Here is an 8,221-nt window from a genome sequence, read left to right on the forward strand (position 1 = left end):
TGGCTGTACCATAACTTATTTAATCAGTCTTCTATTAGTGATCAGTTAGGATGTTAAATTTTAAGAACTATTACAAAGTCATGATGCAGTGAACATCTTTGTTCTAGGTCATATAGGGTAGTGTCTTAAAAATGGAATTGTTCTGTTCAGAGATTATGCAGGATACTATTTTTCAATACAGTAAGAGTATTACTATGTTTTTTACAGTTATATCATTTTAAATCTACATTAAGCAGGATACACTTTTTAAAATTTGCAAATGGACAGGTTTCTCTAGCCTTAACATGAAGAAAAAGGACAAACATTTGTTCTTGGGTATAGAAGATGCTCATAAGTTTTAAAGGAAACTTTTCATTTGTTTAGAGAATGATGAATGACAGGAAGTAGGTGGTTATGAACAGAGGGGTGGTTTATGTTTTTAGCTCAGGCTAACATGGAATTGAATGTGGATTCTTCAAAGTTCACATTGACACTTTGAGAGAGGCTCATCAGAAGGTGACAGCAAACAGGAAACCAGCTTGAGGCAAAAACCAAAGTGTCATGTGTGACCCCAAAGTAAATAATAAAGATGGCACTACTCTCTGTACAGATGTCTGTACAAACGTGAGATTCCAATAATATGCCCACACAGCCATCCATTGCTCACAGGTGGCTAATCTGTAATTCATCCTGGGGTTCTTTCCTCTTACAGAGATGCATTGTTACAAACTTCTTTACTGGGAAAGAAGTTCTGACACATGCCACAACTTTGAGGACATGATGCTAAGTGAAAAGTCAGACATAAAAAGGACAAATGTCATCTAATTTCATTTATATGACAAAGGTTGGAGAAGCAAATTTATAGAGCCAGAAAATAGATTAGAGGTTACCACTTGCTGGGACAAGAGGGCTGTGGGGAGTTACTGCTGAAGGGTACAGAGTCTCAGTTTGGGGGTGATGAAGTTTTGGAAGTAGTTCAAGCTGCACCACGTGGTGACTAGTATTAATGCCACTGAACTATACCCTTAAAATAGTTTAAATGGTACATTTTATATTATATATATATTTCCACATCAAAACCCACACACACAAAAAACCCCCAAAACCGTTTGCTGGAGCAGAGGAGGTTGGGGCTCTGTCAGTGTTCCCATGGCTTTGCCTTCCCTTTTGTTTTTAAAAGAACAACCTCTATTTTTAGGGATTTTCACACAAAGGCTCCTGTGGGCGTGGGAAGTACTCCCAGCTGCCCTCCTGTTTCTCAGAAGCCCACAAGGAGGCCTAGCAAGTTATTTCAGGCTTAGGAAATATGCCGGATTGGAAATAGAGATAATTTAATCTCTCTGCATGTTGATAACTTTTTTTTTTTTTTTCCTGCAAGCTGGGGTCCTGGAAACCTTACCTCATCCCTAATCCCTTCAAGCTAAGTCTGGGAATCGCTGAAGGTGGCGAAGGTAATTCCTTCCCACAACTCAGCATGCCCGAAGGCACTTTCTTGGCGAAAGAATCTCACTTCCGGCAAGGCTGAGGGTCCCCTGGGTCGCGTGGCCGCTGCACACTGGGGTCCCTGGAGCGCAGTCTTAGTCTCTTGCCCCAGTGTTTCTGCTTCCCAGCCTCTCATTCCTGCGTTCAGCAGTGTCAGAGCAGGTGCAGTGAGTAGGCAGGCGTCCTGTCACCCTAATCCGAGGGTCGTGCACCTCGGCGGGGTGCGGTGAACGAGCTACCCAGAGCGGTGGCTAGTCAAGTCTGAGAGTTTGCGGACTCTTCCTTCTCTTGTCCACTCCCGCACCCCCGCGCAGTCCCTTCCCACCCCTGTTAAGATTGCTGTTCCTTTCTCCCGGGAGCTCTCCCGGGCGGCCGACGGTGCGCGGGCACCACCCTTGGGGAGGGATCCGAGAGTCGTGGCCGCGGTGTCCGAGCTCGGGCCGGACGCCTCGTCAGCGGGACAGCTGGGACCCGTGCCGCGCGCACCTGGTCAGCCACGTGGCGGCGGGGCGGGGCCTGGGCGGGGCGGGCCCAGCTCTAGGAGCCGGCGTCCCGGGAACAGGTGAGGGCGGACGCCGAGCGGCTGGTGGGTGGGGGGAGCGCAGGGTGGTCTTGGGCGGCTCCTCTTTCCCGGGAACTCTGTAAGCCGGAGCCCGGCTTGGGTCACCTTTGCCCTCTGCGCAGGTAGACCCCCTTCCTGTCTGCAACTGGGACCCGAGCCTTCCGCCGGGCCCAGGGCTTCCTGAGAACTTGCTTCGAGAGGGGCAGAGGGTGGAAGGGGGGTGTACGCTGCGCTGTAGGGGTTCGCGTAAGTGGGGTTGCTGGAGGGACGCGAGTTCAGAGTTGACCGAAACCCTAGGGGTCTGTGCTCTGTCTCCGGAGCCGGTCTCGGAAAGTCTCCGGTCCTTGACCACCTGCAGCCAGTTCTAGTGGATCGATGGTGTCCTGGCCCTGGACAGAGGGGTCCACAAGGAAGGAGAGGAGTGTAAAACTGTGTCCTCAGGGGCTGGGCAGCTATGCTCCGACCCCTGTGTTGAAGGAGCTCAGGGCAAAAAAGAGCTGGGGGCAGCTGTGTTTAAAAGAACAGCAACATTTGAGCAGAGGGAGTCTGTGAAGGATGAGTGGGATCAAATATTTGGGTACCAAAGAGGGAAGAAGATGTTTCCAGATGAGGCAAGACAAAGTTCCTTCCTCAGCCAGGGCCTGGTATAGGAAGGATGGGCAATAAGGATCCAGGGAAAGAGGAGCCAGACTGACCGGGACCACTGTTTACTTTCCAGAGGGGTCTCCCCACCCAGACCACCAGGACCCCCATTTCCAGAAGAACGGTCCAGATGTCTCAAGTGCAGGAACTCTTCCACGAGGCGGCCCAGCAGGTAGGCCTGGGTGGTGTGGGGGTCTGTGAGAAAAGGTCACCAGGCAAGATGCTGAATGGAAACGGTACCGTGGACTATTTTAAAAGTAATGATCTCAGACATTTATTTTGGTATTCCAGCTTAATCGAGAAAATGTTACAGCCAACTCCTAGCCATCTGTGTGCAAAAAATATTCTTTGGTATCTAGCAGATTCCGAATCCTGGACACTCCTCCTCCTACCCAGCCCCACCCATGGAGGTTTTCCATGAACAGAGTGAGGACTGAGATAATACAAACTCCTTTTAATATTGAATCAAACCAGTGTAAGAAGGTAAATTTACTTCTGAAAAAGTCATACTGTATATTACTGAAGTCAAATAGATTCCTGAATTCCCTGATATATGCAGGTTTTCCTTTTTCTTTCTTTACCTCTCCCTGTTGATCATTAATTACAGTAAGTATTCAGTGTAGGTATGGAATTAAAGTGACCCTCCCCTAAAAAACAAACCAACCATGCTTAGGCATTTATCAAGAAGCTACTTGCACCAAGGTCTTTGCTGTATGATGATCACTCAACTGTGAAGTTTTCAGTCTCTTGGATATCTCTTGTCTTTATAGAGAGGGGTAAAGGGGTTTTCTGGCATTATAAGAGGGAAAATGAGCCCCTCAAAGGGAGAGAGAATCAACTCATGGCCTCACACAGTAACAAGAGATTAGGGTCCAAAGCCGGGGAGTCCTGAGCCAAAGGGCAGAGGCTGGAGAGGCAGATGGGATTCAGGATTGGTGGGGGAATCCAAGCTGGCTAGTTACCCCTCTTCCTGTGCATGGGTATATATGAAAAATGCAGTGTGGTGGCTGGCAGCTGGCGAGTGCTCAGCAAAAGGTACTGCTCCCCTTTCCCCTGACAGGCCCAGAACTGTATCCTGCATTCTCTACCGACCTCCTTACACCCAGCCCCCCAAATATTCAAGCTATTTAGAAAAAATGAGTGACTGGAGACCCAGAATAGCTCCTCAGAGAGATTTCAGAACTCTTGCCCAGAGGTCTTTGCTCCTAGGTGAAAGAGCCAGTACCATATTTTTAATGTGGTTGAGTACCCTTATAGAAACCTTGACTTATTTATTTTATTTAAGAATGTATTTAGCTTGACCAGTCTCTCGTCATATTTGCCATGCATTTTATTTGTGTTTGCAAGACTGTACATGAGTGTTTATGCACCTAATATATGTTCATGGTCTACTTCCTAAATAATGGGTACTGTGTTAACCTTGAAAAATGTACCCAGATGGAAAACGTGAAGCCCTTGTTTCCAGGGATTCCAAAAGGAGGGCATTTGGTTCATTGCTGTGAGAGGGATCCATTAAGGCTCAGCTGTGATCCTCTCTCTCTCGTTTAAAACCTTCAGTGGCTCTCCTATCCACCACTCAAGAATTCAAACTCCTTAGCCTAGGTCCTGCACAGTCTGACCCAGTCTGAGTTTCAAACCGGCTCCCCTGCATCTTACTCTTTGTACCCCACCTTCCAGACAAAGGTCCATTCCCTAGGTCCTCTACTTGTATCTTTCCCCTTGCTGGTCTTTGCTAATATTTCTCACTCAGCTGATTTGTCTCTGAACTCTCCAAGTATCTAAGGCTATGCCTGGCATTTAAGTAGTCAGTAAATGTTAATTGACTAACTAAATGAACAAGTAACAGATAACCACAGTGCAAGCTAAATGTCCATGTGTGCCCTAAGAGAGAGTTGATTTTTATTTTAAAAAATTTTTGTAATTAATTAAAGCCACAACTACGTGGCATGCGGGATCTTAGTTCCCTGGCCAGGGATTGAACCCCTGCCCCCTGAAGTGGAAGCACAGAGTCTTAACTGCTGGACCACCAGGGAAGTCTCGAGTGTTGATTTTTAAAATGATGGATGTAAATGCCTATGTATCACCTTCCTCTCCATCTCCCTCAGTCTCTGAACATAGAGGGATTAGACAGTGTTCAATGTCAAGGCCTTTGGTGTTCATTATCTAGACGTCTTGGAAATCTCTCCCTTTGTCTTCCTTGCCCTGTCCTGTCCAAGGTATCATTTCTTAATTGAATTATTTCATACCTTCCTAACTTCCTTCTCCACTTCTCCTCTAAAGCGATCCCTTTTTAAAGCACAAGTCTGTGCATTTGACTCCTCTGCTGAAAGCCTTTCCATGGCTTCTCGCTGCCTTCAGAACTCGGTTCCAACCCCTTACCTTGGCCCCCACAGCCCCTCCCACCCGCCCTCACCATGATCTGACTGGCTTCTCCTGCTCCCGCCCATAGCATGCTCTGTCAGTGCACTTGCTCTGCAGTCTTGAAGTGAGCTGTTTCTTTCCTGTCTTCCTTGCTGCTGGTGGTGGTTTAGTTATGAAGTCATGTCTGATTCTTGCGATCCCACGGACTGCAGCCTGCCAGGCTCCTCTGTCCATGGGATTCTCCAAGCAAGAATGCTGGAGAGGGTTGCCATTCCTGTCTTCCTTAAGGCTGTGAATTCCTGAAGTTCAGGGTGTTGTCTTATCCATTTTTGTGTCCTCAGTACTTGTCGTTAGTGCTCAGCATATGGAAGATGCTCAGTCAGTGCCAGTTCCCGTTCACGCACCTGGCTAAGGATAGGGGGAGTTGCGATTTGCATTAGGTTTTGATGGGTCAGTGGTAAAGTTGGGGCACACATCCCAGGCTGAGAGGGTAAGAAAATGATAAGAACTACCAACTTATTATGTGCTGAACACTTAATGTGCATCATCTCTTTTAATCTTCACAATATTCTGAAGTAGATATAATTATTTTGGTTGACAGATAAAAAATGGAGGCACTTTGAACCCGGGCATGGTTGTTGCCAAGGTCTAGGCTTTATCCTTTCTGCTTTATGCCTCCTGCCTCAATGGCCTGAGCGAAGCCTATACGGGAACAGATAGCAGGCTGGACAGCTAACATGTCTGAAGTGGTTGGCCTTTCAGAAGTGTCCCATGAAGCTTTTTCTCCCTTTACTCCAGGTTTGGGAGTTGGGAATTCTGCTAAGAGCTTTGAGGCCTGAAGAGCATGGGACCAAGAAGGCCATGCCCAGTGGGAAGACGGGCTGGGGGATGTTACCCTAAACCCTTCCGTTCAGGTCTGCTCTTCTCTTGGTCACTGTGTCATTTTGGAAGAGTGGGGATGCTTGCGAGTTAAGTGGAGGGGTTACTGAATGGATTCTTGGTTTGCTTTACTCATTTCAGGACCAGATTGGGTAGGTGTGAGTGGGTGTGGGTGGGTGGGTGTGTGTTGGTCCAGCAGACTGGCTGAGAAGGGTCTATAGATCTGAGGGTTGATGGTGCTGCCTGGTTCAAGTACTGACTCTAACACTTTGTAACTTTGGGAAAGTTACTTCACCTGGTTAAGCCTTTGTATCCTCCCATAAAATGACGACAATAATAGAACACACCTTAGAGAATGATAAAGATTACAGAGATACTTCATGTAAATGTTTAGTATAGCACTCAGTTCATAGGAGGCATTTTGTAAACGTTGTCTAATAATAAAACCGAGATGGGGAGTATGTATTTGGTCCATGAGATAGTGATGTGACTGATCAGAGGGTTCAGTTGGCAAATGAATACATAACTCAGCACATCAAATTGAGGTAGAAGACCTAAGGTAGGAGTCCCAAATCCAGAATAATTTCCTTGGCCAAAACCAGAGACTGGGATAGTGTCTGGGACACTCTGGATTATGTGGGATGGGCAGTCCATTGAGGATGATTTCTAGGCCTGGAGTGGTTTGGGAATGTGTGTGCGTGTGTACCTTATGGAGGTATGAGTCATTTCAGCAACCTCTGTCCCCAGGCACTTCACTGATGTGCAGTGTGGTTTAAGGGTGGACTTGAACCTGGGAACCTGGGGTTCCCAATTCTGACTATGCCATGAGGCATGCCAGGCCCTTGGGCAAGTTACTCAAGGGCTTGCCCTCTGTTTCCACAACTGTAGGACGGGGTGAGTGTATCTGATTTTCAGGGTTCTTACACCATCTGCAGAAGGGTCTGGCCCCGTGCCTGTCACATGGTGCACACTAAATACAGTGCTTGTCCGGTGATCGGATGAAGCAGATTTCACACAGAAACCCAGTCGAGTAGTCTGCTTGTGAGATGCAGGGCTGGAAACTAAGGAGCAGCTGGTGCCAGAGGGAGGTGAATGGAAAGCTAATGGCCTTTGACACCAGCCATGTCTCCATCAGTCACTGGACAGCGAGGACTGTGACAGATGCAGTGGTCAGGAAGATGAAGCTGACAGGAGAAAGGAGTAGCTGGAGACAGGGAGAGACGGCAAGTGGACATCTGTGCAAGGTCTGGAGTCCAGCAGGATCCAGTGCTCTTAGTGTGGGAAATAGCGGGAAAAGTTGGCTCAGCTTAGCAGGCATTTATCGAGTGCCTGTTCTTGCCAGGATCTCCAGCGAGTGCTGCAGATACTAAAACAGAAGTCTCTTAATCACGATGGAATAAGGGATGCCTCCCACTAGTCTGGTGTGCTGTTTTCCTTCTCTCAGGATTGGACAGTCTCCAGAAAAAGTTAAAGGGAAGCTGTGTCATGCTGTGGTCTGAAAACGGGTGACCAAAAGCCGCAGATTAGCTAGTGTGAGTAACTCATTTTCTTCCTTCTTTATCCAGCTGGAGACTTGGGATCCAGCAGGAGTGAGTCTATGAAGACCCTGTTCTAGGAAGTCTGTGGGGTGATGGCCGGCCTGAGCTAACCACCCTTGAAAAAAGCCCGATGCAGACTCAGGGAGTAAGGTGCCCATCAGAGCTATGGCATCTGGCCCATGTGTGAGCCAGGGTGCGAGCTCTTCATGACGCTGCACCAGGACTCGGCGCCGCCAGACTCCCTGCCTCCCTTTCCCTTCTCTGGCCTCTCCTGTCCTTGCTCCTCGTCTCCTCGCTTCAGAGGCTCACTGAGGCTAGCTCAGTGTGGTAAGAGTAAGAAAGAATATGATCCAGTTGTGAGACCAGCAAGAGGGGCAGAAAGAGGTGAACATGTTAAGAGACTGAGGCGATACAAGTTATTACAATGAATGAAGAGGAATTTTCTACTCTCAAACTCAAAAAAAAATGGAGGAGTTCTTAGAGATCCTCTGGGCCAGCCCTTGCTTAGCTTGTCAATAAACAAGCCCAGAGATGTGGAATGACTTGCCCAAAGATACATCAAGAGCCAGGTAAGAACTGAGCCCGAACACCCTCACTCTATATTACGGCTCTGGGTTGATCTTAATGCAGCCAATCTTTAGGTTATAATTTTCAGCATTGGTACCAGGCTTCATCACAAAAGCTTTGCTGTGGTTTTCTGCATCCTTATTAGCTCATGTACAGTTAAGAATTGACTTTCATTTTTGCATTTTTCAGGCCTGTTTTAGCATCTTTAAAA

General features: G+C 47.6%; 1 long non-coding RNA gene across 1 annotated transcript; it reads left to right on the plus strand.

The window, feature by feature from the left end:
• The first annotated feature begins 2,465 nt into the window (after positions 1-2,465).
• Positions 2,466-7,958, plus strand: LOC120870544. Its single transcript, XR_005722800.1, has 2 exons — positions 2,466-2,837; positions 7,471-7,958. It is a non-coding gene; the product is annotated as an uncharacterized LOC120870544 (long non-coding RNA).
• The last annotated feature ends 263 nt before the right edge of the window (positions 7,959-8,221 follow it).

The sequence above is a fragment of the Oryx dammah genome, unplaced genomic scaffold (assembly GCF_014754425.2).
Source record: "Oryx dammah isolate SB20612 unplaced genomic scaffold, SCBI_Odam_1.1 HiC_scaffold_2, whole genome shotgun sequence".
Lineage (NCBI taxonomy): Eukaryota > Metazoa > Chordata > Mammalia > Artiodactyla > Bovidae > Oryx > Oryx dammah.